The following is a 13,355-nucleotide window of genomic DNA, read 5'->3' as shown; positions in this document are numbered from 1 at the left end:
TTTAGCTTCTCTTCACTTTCTTTTTCACGTACCACCTCTTTTTGGACTGGAGTGGGATCTTTCAGCACTTGCCCACTTCTCAAGGTCATATCATTCACTGTTTCTTTGGGGTTCCTTTCGGTATCAGCTGGCAGAGTACCTAGGATTCTCTCAGACAATACAGTTGCAATTTTCCCCACTTGCTTCTCCAAGTTCCGCAAACCAGTGCCAAGTTCTTTGATAGCTGAACCATGAGCATCTAATCTCTCATATGTCTTGACAATGAAAGACTTCATCAGATCTTCTAGCCCAGGCTGAGTGAAATATTGAGGCTGGAACTGCGTCCTAGGTTGATTCACAAAAACCCTGAGCTCTTTGTCCCTGGAATCTGGAGTTGTTTTGTTGCCATGCATTTACAGTACCCCCAGCTAAACTCCACAAAAACCCGAGATGCTTCTGACCCATTGCATTGAAGTTATAATTTCCCACAGCATTAACTTCCTCAATTGAGGCTTGACACTTATGAGTAGGGTGTCATCTTCCACATATGTCACATGCTGTATGAGGCTCATTATATATCGAAGCTAAAGTCAGCTTCCTTATTTCTTTGGTCATGGCATCAAGTTGTACCTGCACAGATATGTTAGCATCAACTTTGTGAACACCAGTTGATCTTCTTCTTTCAGCAATTTCAGAGGGCCACTGATTTGCATCTTCAAATAACTCATCTAGAATTGTAACTATCTCCCCTGGAGTCTTCTTCATCAATGGGCCTCTAGCTATATTACTCAATGTTCTTCGTGAGGCTGGTGTCAATCTATCCCAAAAGTCCTGGAGCTGCATCCAGAGTTCAATTCCGCTATGTTAACACTTTCGCACTATTTCCTTAAACCTCTCCCAAGCTTCAAACACAGTTTCAGATTCGTTTTGGTAGAAGTTATGGATTTCTCTTCTAAACTTGCCCGTCTTAGCTGATGAGAAATATTTGTTAGGAAATTTTCTGGTCATCTCATCCTATGTTCTAATCGATCCATTAGGCAAACTGCGAAGCCAGTGCTTTGCATCATCTTTGAGTGGAAGGGGAATGCCCTTAAGTAGACTGCATCTTGTGACACACCGTTATATTGAAAGGTGTTCATAATCTCCTCGAAGTCCATTCATGGTTGTTTGGATCCTCGTTCATCTTTCCTCTGAAGACACAGTTGTTTTGAAGAGTTTGGAGCAACCTCTGCTTCAACTCAAATTTGTTAGCCGCAACTGGAGGTAGTCTCACACTTGATAATCGCCAAGTGGTCTCCCAGCACCGGGAGCTATATTTCCGAATTGGTTTGCACCCAAAGGTTGATTCTTAATAATTCTCTGAGCCCTTTCCTCCTCGTAGACAAGTTGTGCATTTCGAAGAGTTGTTTCCTCCGCATCCCTTACAACCTTTTCTCTTTGCTTGGTTGCCTCTCTTGCAGCCAAATCAACATTATCATCATCTCCCACCATAATTTCTTTGGGTTGAGGATTTCCCAACCTTCTTAGTATTCTCGGGGAGATTTCTTTTCTTCCTTAACTGTCGCAGTTGTTTCTCGATTTCTAGTTTGTATGGTAGCACTTCCTTCCCAGAGGATCGAGTCATGCACCAATCTAACCTGTAGCAGGCACGCAATCAAGGAAATCCAAACGTAAAAAGAGAAAAATAAAATAGAAAGAAAAATTTATGACTTAGCACTACAAATTATTTCCAACACTATTGATTTTCAATCCCCGGCAACGGCGCCAAAACTTGACGAGTGCAAAACACACACCTAAATATGCTCGCTAGTCGAATATAGTATAATATAATATCGTATCCATAAGTATTGGAGTTAAACGGTATTTTCGTAGTTTATAGCTTGATTGCTATCCAAGATGATCAATAGTTGAGATTTATGTGATTAAAAATAAAATTAACTAAGAGTCTAACTTATTGACGAATGACACTCAAACGAAAGTAAGCAAGGAATATATCAATGAGAGAAAATAGGGATTGATTGGATAAGTGTAAGATAAATGTCTGGGATTTAACTCTAGTTAATTTACTTCTAATGTCAAAGTGAGTCTCTCGAATTCACTCAATTAATAGTTCAAACATTTAGTATAAACTCCTCTCTCGATTAAGTCTCAACCTCACAATATGAACCAATTTAAGCTCAGTGAAGATATGCAAGAATTCGTAGTGGATTGGTCATTAGGAGAACCTCTCTCGATTATCCTCCTAACTAGGGTTAAACAATAATTCAACTAGCCTCTTTCGATTACTACGAAGAATTAATGAACTCAACCAACAAGATAATGCAATGATATCACAAGTTATGCCTCTCTCGATTACATGAACATGTGAATATAAATACAACAATTAAATAATCCAAAACGATTCACTACATAAAAACTAGAGTTATAATCCACAAACAAATATCAATACACCAAATCCATCAGACCTTAAAGAGAACTACTCCATAGATATGGAGTAATTCATCACAAATAAGTTTAAGTTAAAGGAAAGCATAAACAATCCAAACTCTTGTCTTCAGTGAGGATTGAATGATGAAATATTTGTGCTCTTGCTTCTCCCACTTCTCCTTAGCCTCCTTAGGTCTTAGATGTGTCAAAAGTCCCAAAAGTAACGTTTTTACATGTATTTATACCAAGTAGGGTCGGGCCCAAACGAAAACACCTTTTCGTACGCTAAATAGGACTCTTTCCGGAAAAGGAAGCGCGCGGCTGCGCACCTGGGAGTGTGCTCGCGCATATAGCCGCATCTTGAGATCATACACCTTGGTGCACTATAAATACCTTGCATCTTGAGAGCATATTGGGCATCTCGGATATACGGCTTACACCTTGAGATTACGCTTTAATTGCTGGCTTTCACACCCGTTGATAGAACACTCTTTCTTCACTGCTATCAGTTTCCGATTTCTCCATTACTACTTATTTCTGCCAGCTTCAAATCAAGGCAAAAACGTGGGGTGCTAATATTCATTCTTCATTGAGGAAGTATATATTACTGTCCGTGGTTATTACTCGTTCGTCGCTTTGGATTTTCTGGTTTTCTTATTTCGTTACTAACTCTGGTCATCAAACTGGTTGGTCTGATTACGATTCTTTATATGTTAAACATTTTGGTAGAATAGATTAATTCGTTTTTTTCCTTCCGATTTACTTTTTGCTTCTTTTTACTCTCTTTAATTTGCGCGTTTTGTTTGCATTTGGCTATGCTGAATGCCGTGCGGCATTCTATTCAATGCATGCCAAGTTTAAAAGCCAGGTACATCTCTTGAACCTCAGTATGTGCTTAACTCTATCCGTGGGTTGCGATTTTTGCGTGCTAGAGAACCTGACTATAGGATTATCATCTATTTGATTCGTGCGAGTTTGTTCAAATCATTCTATTCACTAGAAACTATGACTTAAGAGTTGCCAAATAAGTAATAACTATGTATATGCGCAGATCATGTCTACACTTTTAGCCTATATTTGAATTTCTGTCTCTCACTTAATTAGACGCTATGCCTTCAGGACCAAAAAGAATAATTTGATACTTCTTAATTGAAAAGGCTACGCCTAAAGGTTATATGCTTGATCTCGGTGATTTGATATTGTTACGAGAATACGTTTGCCATGTTTAGGTTCGAACTAATGAATTTGAAGTGGTGAATTCTAGGTGTAATGAGATAACTCACGAGTTCCGCCAAATATTTTGCTTAGAATCTTCCTGCTACTTTAAAATCTCTACTACCTGAACATGTCTCAATGTATAACTAAGCCTAGGTGTCATGTCATTGGGATACTTATTCACTTAAGAGTTCCTTATTTATTTTTACTAGTGTCTTGAGAATCAGTAATTATCAGTCGATACTACATTTGTGTTCAGCAAGTGATTTAAGCTCAATTTCATTAGGTATCATGCTTTTAGGGAATGATCAGTTAAGAATCTAATTTCTTGTGGTGAACCCTCTCTGTGTTGTTTGTTTTGGTACTCTGTGTCCTTCAGGGGCGGATCCAGCTTTAAGGTTGTGAATTTCCGTGAACCTAGTAGCTTTTGCTCAAACCTTGTATTTGTATTAAGAAATTCACTAAATATCTATAAAAATCTGATTGGGAACCCAGTTATTATTATATACTATATAACTCGAGATCGTTGTAGGAACCCATAAACTTCAAATCCTGGATCCGCCTATGGTGTCCTTGTATAATTTGCAATTTGCATGAGCCTTAACTAAAGGACATTTGGCTGGAGTTTGACTCTTGCGCCAAGTGTAAGTTGCCTGGGAAGGGGGAGTTTTAACAGTTGCTATGTCAAAGTTTATTTAGAGACTAAGCTCATTTAGCCTAACTTATGTTGTATCCTGTCCAGTGGTATTATAATGACGCTTGTAATGATGTCAAAAGATTTATTAGAGATAGGACTTGGGTGCTAATTGATGGTCATGTGTTCACGTAGTTGCTTTGAATTTTAATAGCATGTTTATTTGTTTTGTTGAGCCTTCTAAGCAGTAGTATCCATGCCTATAGGAAATGGTTAGTCCCAATCATATTTGGACTGTTTGTGCGCATGATAATAATTTTGACAGTGTGTTCGGCTTTTTAAAATACATTGGGCAGTCTAATATTTTTTTTTTTTCAAGTCTTTGGAATATATGGGTCTATCTGAACTTTGAGGAAAAACAGTTAGTCTATCAAAAAATTTCAAGGCCTGTATTTCTCATGGAATCTCTCTTATATTTAAACGTGTGTCCCTCGTACCTAATTTAATGGTTTGCTTACTCATTTTGGTATGCCATTGTCTTTAGAACTTTTCTGGATTCAATAAAGTTTATCTTTTCCATGCTTTCAGAAGTGAATGTGTCTTTCTCTTTAGACTTGGCTCATTAGAAGTCATATGGCAGGAGTTCTTTTTTTATGGTTATTTTTATTTTTTTAGTTGGACTTATTTAATTAAAGTTTCTTCAGTTTTTTTTAAAAAATGTCGTCGTTCCATCCTTTCTTCTTTTGGTTTATTTTCATGAAGATTAACTTATGAGTGCCCAATTATTTTATAAATCTATGGTATTAATTTTCATTTGATTAACTAATTACTTAATTAATTCGATGGCCAACATGAGCTCTTACTTGCACTATGTGTTACTTGTTCAAATCTCAATGTGCTCCCTTTTATGTGACGCTAATAAGAATAGAATTAGAAACCTAAGATTTTCTTCAAATCTAGAACCATACCTTCAGAATAGTGTCTAAAGCCTCCTGGACTGTAAGAAGGGACGGGTAGTTCTGAATTAAGATGCGATTTAGAATTAATTAGTGCGCTCTTAGGTTAACAACTTAAAAATAACAATAAGGGTAGTTGGAGATGATACACAAATTGCTCGAATAGCCATTGCACTTTTGACTATAAAAGTCTTAGCCGACTTTACACGGGAGTTGATCCATTAAGCTTAAAAATTTAGGTCCCCTTTAGCTAATTAATCATCCTTATATATTTCATTTGTATGCGGTAGCTAGATTTTGTTTTAATTTTGTGTGTTTTCAATTGTAATTATGTAACGGTGGTTGTTTTGCTTTCAATTAGTAACCTCACTTCTTCGCTTCTTTCGACTTCTTTTTCTTACTTGTACTTTTGTTGTCTAAAGTTGCTTTAAACAATTTTGTTTAATTATTATTATTCAAATTTTCGTTCTTTTACTTTCTTTGTCACTTAGTACAATTAATGATTAGTGGCATATGTAACCACTTAGCTAATAATAATAATTAATCAATTTGCACGCTTAGTCACTTAGTTTACTTAATAACCCATATAATCTCACTTAGTTTAAAATTCGGCCGGAAACCACAGTTGTGGATCTCAAAGAGTGCCTAACCCCTTCTCTTCGAGGTAATTTGACCCCTTACCCGATCTTTGGTAGTGCAGACTATTTCTAATCAGAGTTATTTGCAAAGAGGTGCCCTAACACACCTTAAAATCGTTAGGTGACGACTCTTCTCTTTTAATACCCAATAAAAGAGTTGTCACATGTCGAAACCCGCTTTCGCGAGAAAATGGGGCGTGACAATTGATAGTTACTTTACGTCAAAAATAATAATAAATGGGAAATTTTTTTAAAAAAACGATGAAAAAACTCAAAATTTTGAGAAAATAAAATGTGATTTTTGGCCTAAGAGATATACCAAAGTCATCTCTTTCATTCTCTCCTTTAAAAATTAAATGGGCATATTACCCTCTAAATATATCCCATTTTGTAATTTGTACTAAATATTTGATGGGGGCAGCGAAGTGTTTGTGTTATTTATTGATTCAATTTCCAGATAAATGCACAATGAAGTTAGCTAATTAATTTGGATCCTCTCAAAAATGATAATGGCTACAAAACTTCTTCATTTTTTACAACCCCTTCCCCCCCCCCCCCCCCCCCCAAAAAAAAAAAAAACTAGACGCTTCATTCAACACTAATGTAAAAGAACACGTAAACAGTGAGATTTGTCTTGGAATATTAAATTTTGTTTTGAAAATTTAAAAATTTATTATGGTGCATGTATCTATAATATTTACATCTTCCAATGATTCTTGAAATGCCTACAGGTATGTAATCAATTAAATTAAATTAAATTTTCGTTAAGAATTCCTATCTAATGAATTGATACAAAACCTCCTCTTTAAAAGCACAACCCTCCAAAAGCCCGTTCCTGTTTGTAATCGTTAGCAGCTCAAGCTCTCTTTTAACAATTTCAACTTTTGGACTCTTCTTAGCAGGTACATAATCCATTCCTCATATTTCTTTTTATCTGTATCAAGGTTCCATGCTTCAACTTATTTTTCATGTGATGTTGCCTTTCACTTTATTATTTTTTTCTTGTATGAATAATTTTTCATACATTTACAGATTCGCAATAAGCGAAATACCTAATTAGAGCTACCGGATACTTCTCACACATTTACATGAGGTTTTGTTCCTTGTGTTGTTATTGCTGTTTTTTTTTTCCCTTTTTAACTTTATATTGTTGTCTAAAAATAATTATACTCACTGATCTGGATCCACGTGCAACACGTGTGTCTATATATTAGTAGTAGATAAATACTTTTTGGGATAGTAGCAATTCCAGTAAGAGAAAAAAAGGATATGTGTTGTTTGCAGGCAGTAGGCCCAAGCCCAGAGATTATATGCGCACCAACTCCCATGTCAAAGTCAAACTCCACCTTGTCTGAAAACCTAAACCCTTGCGTGCTCTAATCTGCCGCTCACCTGGTCCACGTCAAAAGTTACCAAAACAGTGATGCCATTTTAAGCTGTCTCACATCGGACTAGGATGTAAGTTCTTGGCACTTTATAAATCGTTTTCGCCAGAGATAAGGATACGACCTTACTTGAACAGGATCTGTTCTATAGGCTCGTACCACTGTATCCTTGAGTTTCTAAGGAGACAGGAAACCAAGTCTGGTTGATGAGGCATGGCCAAGGGACCATAGCGTGATTAACAGTCCCCGTTGGCCCCTTGTGGGTCTTGGTGCAGTAGAGGATCGTTCTCAGTCCTGCTCTGCCATGGCTGAGATGATCTCTTGGTTGTCTGACAGACTTCTCAATTGTTTTTTGGCATCTCACCAAAGTTAACTTGCTTGCTGAAACTAGCTAAAATTCTGGGAACGGAGAGGGATTACTAGTATGTATTTGGACAAAGTCTCGAGCAGAAAGAATGTATATTGTGCAAAGTTCAAGCAATAGAAAACCACGCAATCACCAGCATGAAAGAGGAAGATTAGTAAGAAAATTATGTACAGATGATATGTACAATAGGACATCTTCCACTGTTTCTTCCACTGGATTCATGGTACAATACGTATTAATAGTTTTATCTTGAAAATGAATATTTAAATATAAAAGAAATACTAAAAATTATGAATGAGTTCGCACAATGAGAAGTGAACCTTCATCAACAATAAAATAAGCTCTGTTTTATAGCTTGGTATCATATAAAATATAAGTGCAACATAATTTTATTCATCAATCACTTATTCAGTACAACTTTCTTCTCAAAGTATGATTTTAAAAACTTACGGCATCTAAGTAAAAACCACTGGATATTTGATTTTTGACAAAAACAGAATAATTTATTTATTAATTCAAAGTAACAAGGTCAAGTTACAAATCAATAAGAAACAAGAATACTAATTCTAAACTGGATGTACAAAAAGTAAATAACAGAAAATGCTAATGCCAAATTGTCCTATCAATCGATTGTCATCTAGTTAAAACTTTAAATCATGCCTGGAATACGCTCTTCATACTAATATGGTACACCTACCAAATATATTACCAGTAGAAACTATATTTTCAAACTTTGACGCACAAGCACTTTAGTTTGTCTGATCATGTTTTTGACTCTAGAATTCTGATACAAATAGAATAATATGATAGCTTGTCCTTTGATTTAATCATCCTAAACTGAAAAGCAGGAACTAACAAAATGATAATATTTGATAACTGACAAATGGACAACTCAAGAGTGCATATTTGGGGTGTAAAGAAAGCAACTCCTCTTTTTATGTCATTGAACAAGAATGAAGAGCATGCCCTTAACTGCCAATGGAAGATCACTTCCAGCCAACAATTGCATGAATAACAACAGCATCAAATTGTATCCATGTTAAATTACAGCAAATGTTTATGACTTATGAGATGTGATATAGTGATGCAGTTACCTTGATTTCGACATCGTCAAGGATTATACAACTGATGAGCCTGGCACCAGCTCCAATACGAGCATTGGCAGATATGGACACATTTGGACCCATCTGTTCAAATTAGTAACAGACAAGTTGTTCTGGAGGTGATACAGAGGTCATAGTAAAGCAATATCAAGACAACTTGGAACAAAAGGAATTATTTGTGGGAGAAAAACAATGGGAAAGGATAAAATAGGACTTAAGACGGGTAGGATGGAAGAATGTTCTGGAAGAATGTTCTAGAAGAATGCAAGAACATTAAATACAGCTCGTTTGAGTCATAGATGGAAGCAGAAATTCATACTTGATCTCGTCTAGTTCACATAGAAGTTGTAGTTTTGGCAATCTAGTGAATGCACAATACATGATAGGATCCTTGTCTATTATAATTCTGTGCTCTACAAAGAATAAGATTCATCAGAAAACAGATGACCTTGGGCTATTATGAGTGTAAATATTTGTGTGATATATATGAGTGGGAAATTTGAGATGTAATTAAGCTGGGATCAATGTAACAAAAGGTGTTAAAATATCTTGATCCAACCGAACAAAGTCTGTTGGGAGACTCCTGTCAGAGAAAACCTTGTATAACACTGGCTTTTAGGTGTTGCGATAACACTGAAATGAACCTTATTTTAATTTCTGCAGAAGGAAAATCTAGGACACTAAATTTTAGGCCGTGTATCCTTTTCGTAATTGTATCATGCCGGATACTCCCAGACTGCATATTGACCGTGCTTTATAGATCTTATATTTTATTGGAACATTTATTCCCCTTTTGGTACTTGTATCCTTCAAGGGGACAACAAAAAAAGTTTTGAAAGAAAAACAAGTCGATTTGTAATAGAAAAATATTTTACAAGTTAAAACTCGTAAGAAGTCGAAGCAGTGTCTTTGAATTCATAAAATTTATTGAGCTAGATCTGGACATTTGAATTCCCACTGTGTTTAATGGCATTTAGAGAGTTTGATATGTTCTTAAATTCTAGTATTATCATATTTGAATTCATTGTGCAGAAAAAGCTTCCTTCAAGAGATAACTAAACTGTACCATAATATTCATGCGAAGCTTTAAGAGTGAATTTGTATTTTGGGAGTTGATGATTCAATGATAATGTTGACAGCATAGAATGAATAGTATAACCTTTTTCCACTTTGTTTGAGATCACTCAAAAAACATCTGACTCATGGAAAGTGGGAATAAATGACCATCATTCTGACAAAAGTAATTACTGTATGTCAAACTTCAGCATCTCAAAACACTGTAGACTAATAGAAAACTTGCCCCCCTAGTAAAATAAAGGTACCTTACTTTTACATTTGAACCTAGCCGCTCTATCTGGAAAAGGAAATATCAGCTAATGAATAAAGGCAAATTTAATTTCCATAAGTGGTAATAGTCGAAGAATATTCAGAACGAAAAATGCAATCATGCCATAAAGCTTAGCAGAATGAAAATGGAATCCTGCACTATATTTGGGTAGACAGACACCCTGTAGAGGTACTATGGTGAAACCTTTGAATGGTATTGTCTAATGAAAGCATGGTCTCTAGATAGCAGCAAAAACATCTACTGAATGTACCAGGAGGAAACTTATACCTATTTGGTGGCTGAAGAGCTTCGAAGCTGGATAAACGCCTTAAGTTAGCTGCAAAAGAAGAAAAAAGCTTTCATAAAATCACCCCATAAGCTACTATTACTTGAAATGAATTTTAAGAAATTTGGAGCGCCCCCCCCCCCCCCCCCGGTCAAGTTAACAATTCTTCTAGTCAATCATGACAGTTCAGTTTTGGAATGTTTACCATACCAGTGTTCAATAAAGGTTGAAATGAACACTAGAAGATGCTGAACAATGAGATGAAAGGATTGATCCTTTTGACCTAATAACATAGAGAGGAGAAAAAGAAGAACATGTAGCCATGCTTAATAGACTAAACTGTGTCTTTTCTTTGAGTGGATAATCCTTGTATAGCATTGAAGATATCCGGGGTAAATATATAGACACCACAATTGATGCTGTCACTTACCTGCCATAGTAGACAAGAAACCATCATATATAAACCCACAACATTCATAATTGCATAGCAGTAATTAAAATTTTGGTTGTGGACGTACAAAAGTTTCAGGTTTCTCTGTGTAATGCAACAGTTCATTAGTAACAGGATCAGCAACTAGTTCACCAAATTGATAAGCTGATTCAGCGGACACCTGCGCCATTGATAAGTCCAATAAGACTTCCAACTGGAAGAGGAATCATGAGTTGAAGATGGCAATTACCTATGAAATAGAAAGCAGCCACGACAGACAGCTCGAGAGTAATTTTACCTACCTTGCTGACAAGAATAGTACCCATCCCACCGTATCTTCTATGAGCCTCTGCAAATTTGAAGCAAAAAAAGATGGTAATATTTTGAGAATCAAACTCAAAGTCAGTACGGTGGTCTGTCTTAGTTCAACATTGGTTAAGATGGAAAGTAAGGAAAATGGAAATCTTAAAAAGGGAAAGTATCAAGCTGCGTGCGAGGTAAGAAAAGTTCAGACAGCAAAAGAAAATCAAAGTACCAAGCATCTCAGGCAGTGGAAAACTGCAGCAGACATCACAGTTGAGCAAAAAAATATGCGACTACCATGTGAAACAATATAACTGTGTTAAGAATGTTTATCAAATGTGATGAGGCAGTAGTCTTAATTATTAATTGCAGTTATTTTCGACTTACTACCTCTACTATCAGTCTCTCAAATCAATTTAAGCAATATCACGCCAACTACAATTATCAAACACAAAAATGTAACGAAGAAGAGTGTAAGATTAGAACCGGGCTGTCTTCCATTAGTAGATCCCTGAAGTTGTAGAGTCCCCCAGCTGAACCATGTGGCTTGTCCTCCTTCAAATATCTAATTTTAACAAGTTCAATAGAGACTGCAATACGCTTCAAATCCAAAATTTAATTGAAAATTCAATGCAAGAAACATTAGGCAAATTATATAACCTGACAGGAACTTAAAGTTCATTCGAGATTGAGGAAACATATAATGCGAATTCACGCTCCTCATAGAAGCCAACGAGGTAGATCTGCGCTAGGTTCGGAATCTGAAAAGCCATGGTACAAAACTTACTATCAGTTCAACAACAACTATGCATCAGTCCCAAACAAGTAGGGATTAACTATAGGAATCTTAATTGATCATGTTACACCATATAAACTTATAATACAAAGAAAAATAAAATGTACGAAAAGTTCTTTACCGACATATAAATCTCTGAAAGGATATATAACTCATAAAAAAGCAATGCACAAAAATAAGAACGTGTATACCACAAGAATCTAGAATGTGTTGGGCGCGAGACTTTCTATTTGTAGAACACCAAAAAGTTTATACTTTATTGCCATTTTAGGCATTACAGACTTCTAAACAAAGCATACCCTTTTGCAAGCAGAGATTGGACATTGGATGATGAACCATAGGCAGTCCTGCTAATGGAAAGAGTGGCTTTGGCCTTTGGGATATTCAATGACAATGGCCGGAATCGCGTACCTGTTAATGCAAGATTATGGTTGACATCATACAGAATCAATTGAAACAAAATGGAACAATACTAATTTCATAGAATTGAAACAAATGATTGAAGGGTTCTCATTGATTTTCTACACCAAAAAATCATTAGAATTCAGATTGGAGGGCTCAGCTTCAATAAAGATCATACCTTTTGTGGGTCCTCCCACCATGATCACGGCAACAACTTTCTCCTCAAAACTTCCCATTTTTTTTTCTTTTACCATAAACACAACACTTACTCAGATCCCAAAATTACACACTTTTAGCAGCTTCCTTCAGTTGTTGAAGTCTAAAATGAACCTAATATTCCAAGACCAAGAAAGACACGTACGAATTCGTAATTCAGGTGGTGGTTACTTCCATTCCTCAAAAGGGTGATCCAATTATTTGAAGACAGACAAGTGAAAGTTCAGAGTGTACAGAGAACAGAGTGAAAATGCGTTTTGAGTTTGGTGGGACAAAGAGATTGATATGAATCAAAAATGGATCAGAATTATAAATGCAGATTGTACTGTTGAGCTTCATTATAAAAATAAATATACTCCTATTTTTATAATTTCTTTTTATTATATGCATACAATTAGAGTGCATTATATACACGAAATATATTTATTGACACCCGGTACTGGCTTTTAATATATTTTATGAAGACCGGTAAATGATGAAAGATCAAATGAATTGAGTGTGTTTAGTATGAAGGAAATTATTTTTCAGAAATATATTTTATTAAAAATTTCTTTTATATTTTTTAACATGACATTAGTCATTTTAAAAAAATATATTTTTTTTATCAAAAAAGGAGAAAAAATTATCTCATTTTACTTGGTCTAGTGGTAAGTACCCTCCACTTCCAACCAAGAGGTTGTGAGTTCGAGTCACCCCAAGAGCAAACTGGGGAGTTCTTGGAAGGAGGTAGCCGATGATCTATCGGAATCAGCTTCTCTACCCCAGGATAGGAGTAAGGTCTGCGTACACACTATCCTCTCCAGACCTTACTAGGATTTACACCCTATTATTATTATTACTAATATTTATCTTTTTTGAAAATATTTTCATTCACCAATCAAACAGTAAAAT

General features: G+C 35.7%; 1 non-coding gene and 1 pseudogene across 1 annotated transcript; one reads left to right on the top strand and one right to left on the bottom strand.

The window, feature by feature from the left end:
• Positions 1-7,353: 7,353 nt before the first annotated feature.
• LOC117278444 (small nucleolar RNA U3) lies at positions 7,354-7,573 on the top strand. The gene has a single exon (XR_004508817.1). It is a non-coding gene; the product is annotated as a small nucleolar RNA U3 (small nucleolar RNA).
• Positions 7,574-8,077: 504 nt separating this feature from the next.
• Positions 8,078-12,806, bottom strand: LOC104103020 (uncharacterized; annotated as a pseudogene).
• Positions 12,807-13,355: the final 549 nt, after the last annotated feature.

Source organism: Nicotiana tomentosiformis, chromosome 10, assembly GCF_000390325.3.
Source record: "Nicotiana tomentosiformis chromosome 10, ASM39032v3, whole genome shotgun sequence".
Taxonomy (NCBI): domain Eukaryota; kingdom Viridiplantae; phylum Streptophyta; class Magnoliopsida; order Solanales; family Solanaceae; genus Nicotiana; species Nicotiana tomentosiformis.
This window is presented reverse-complemented; position numbering and strand designations above follow the sequence as displayed.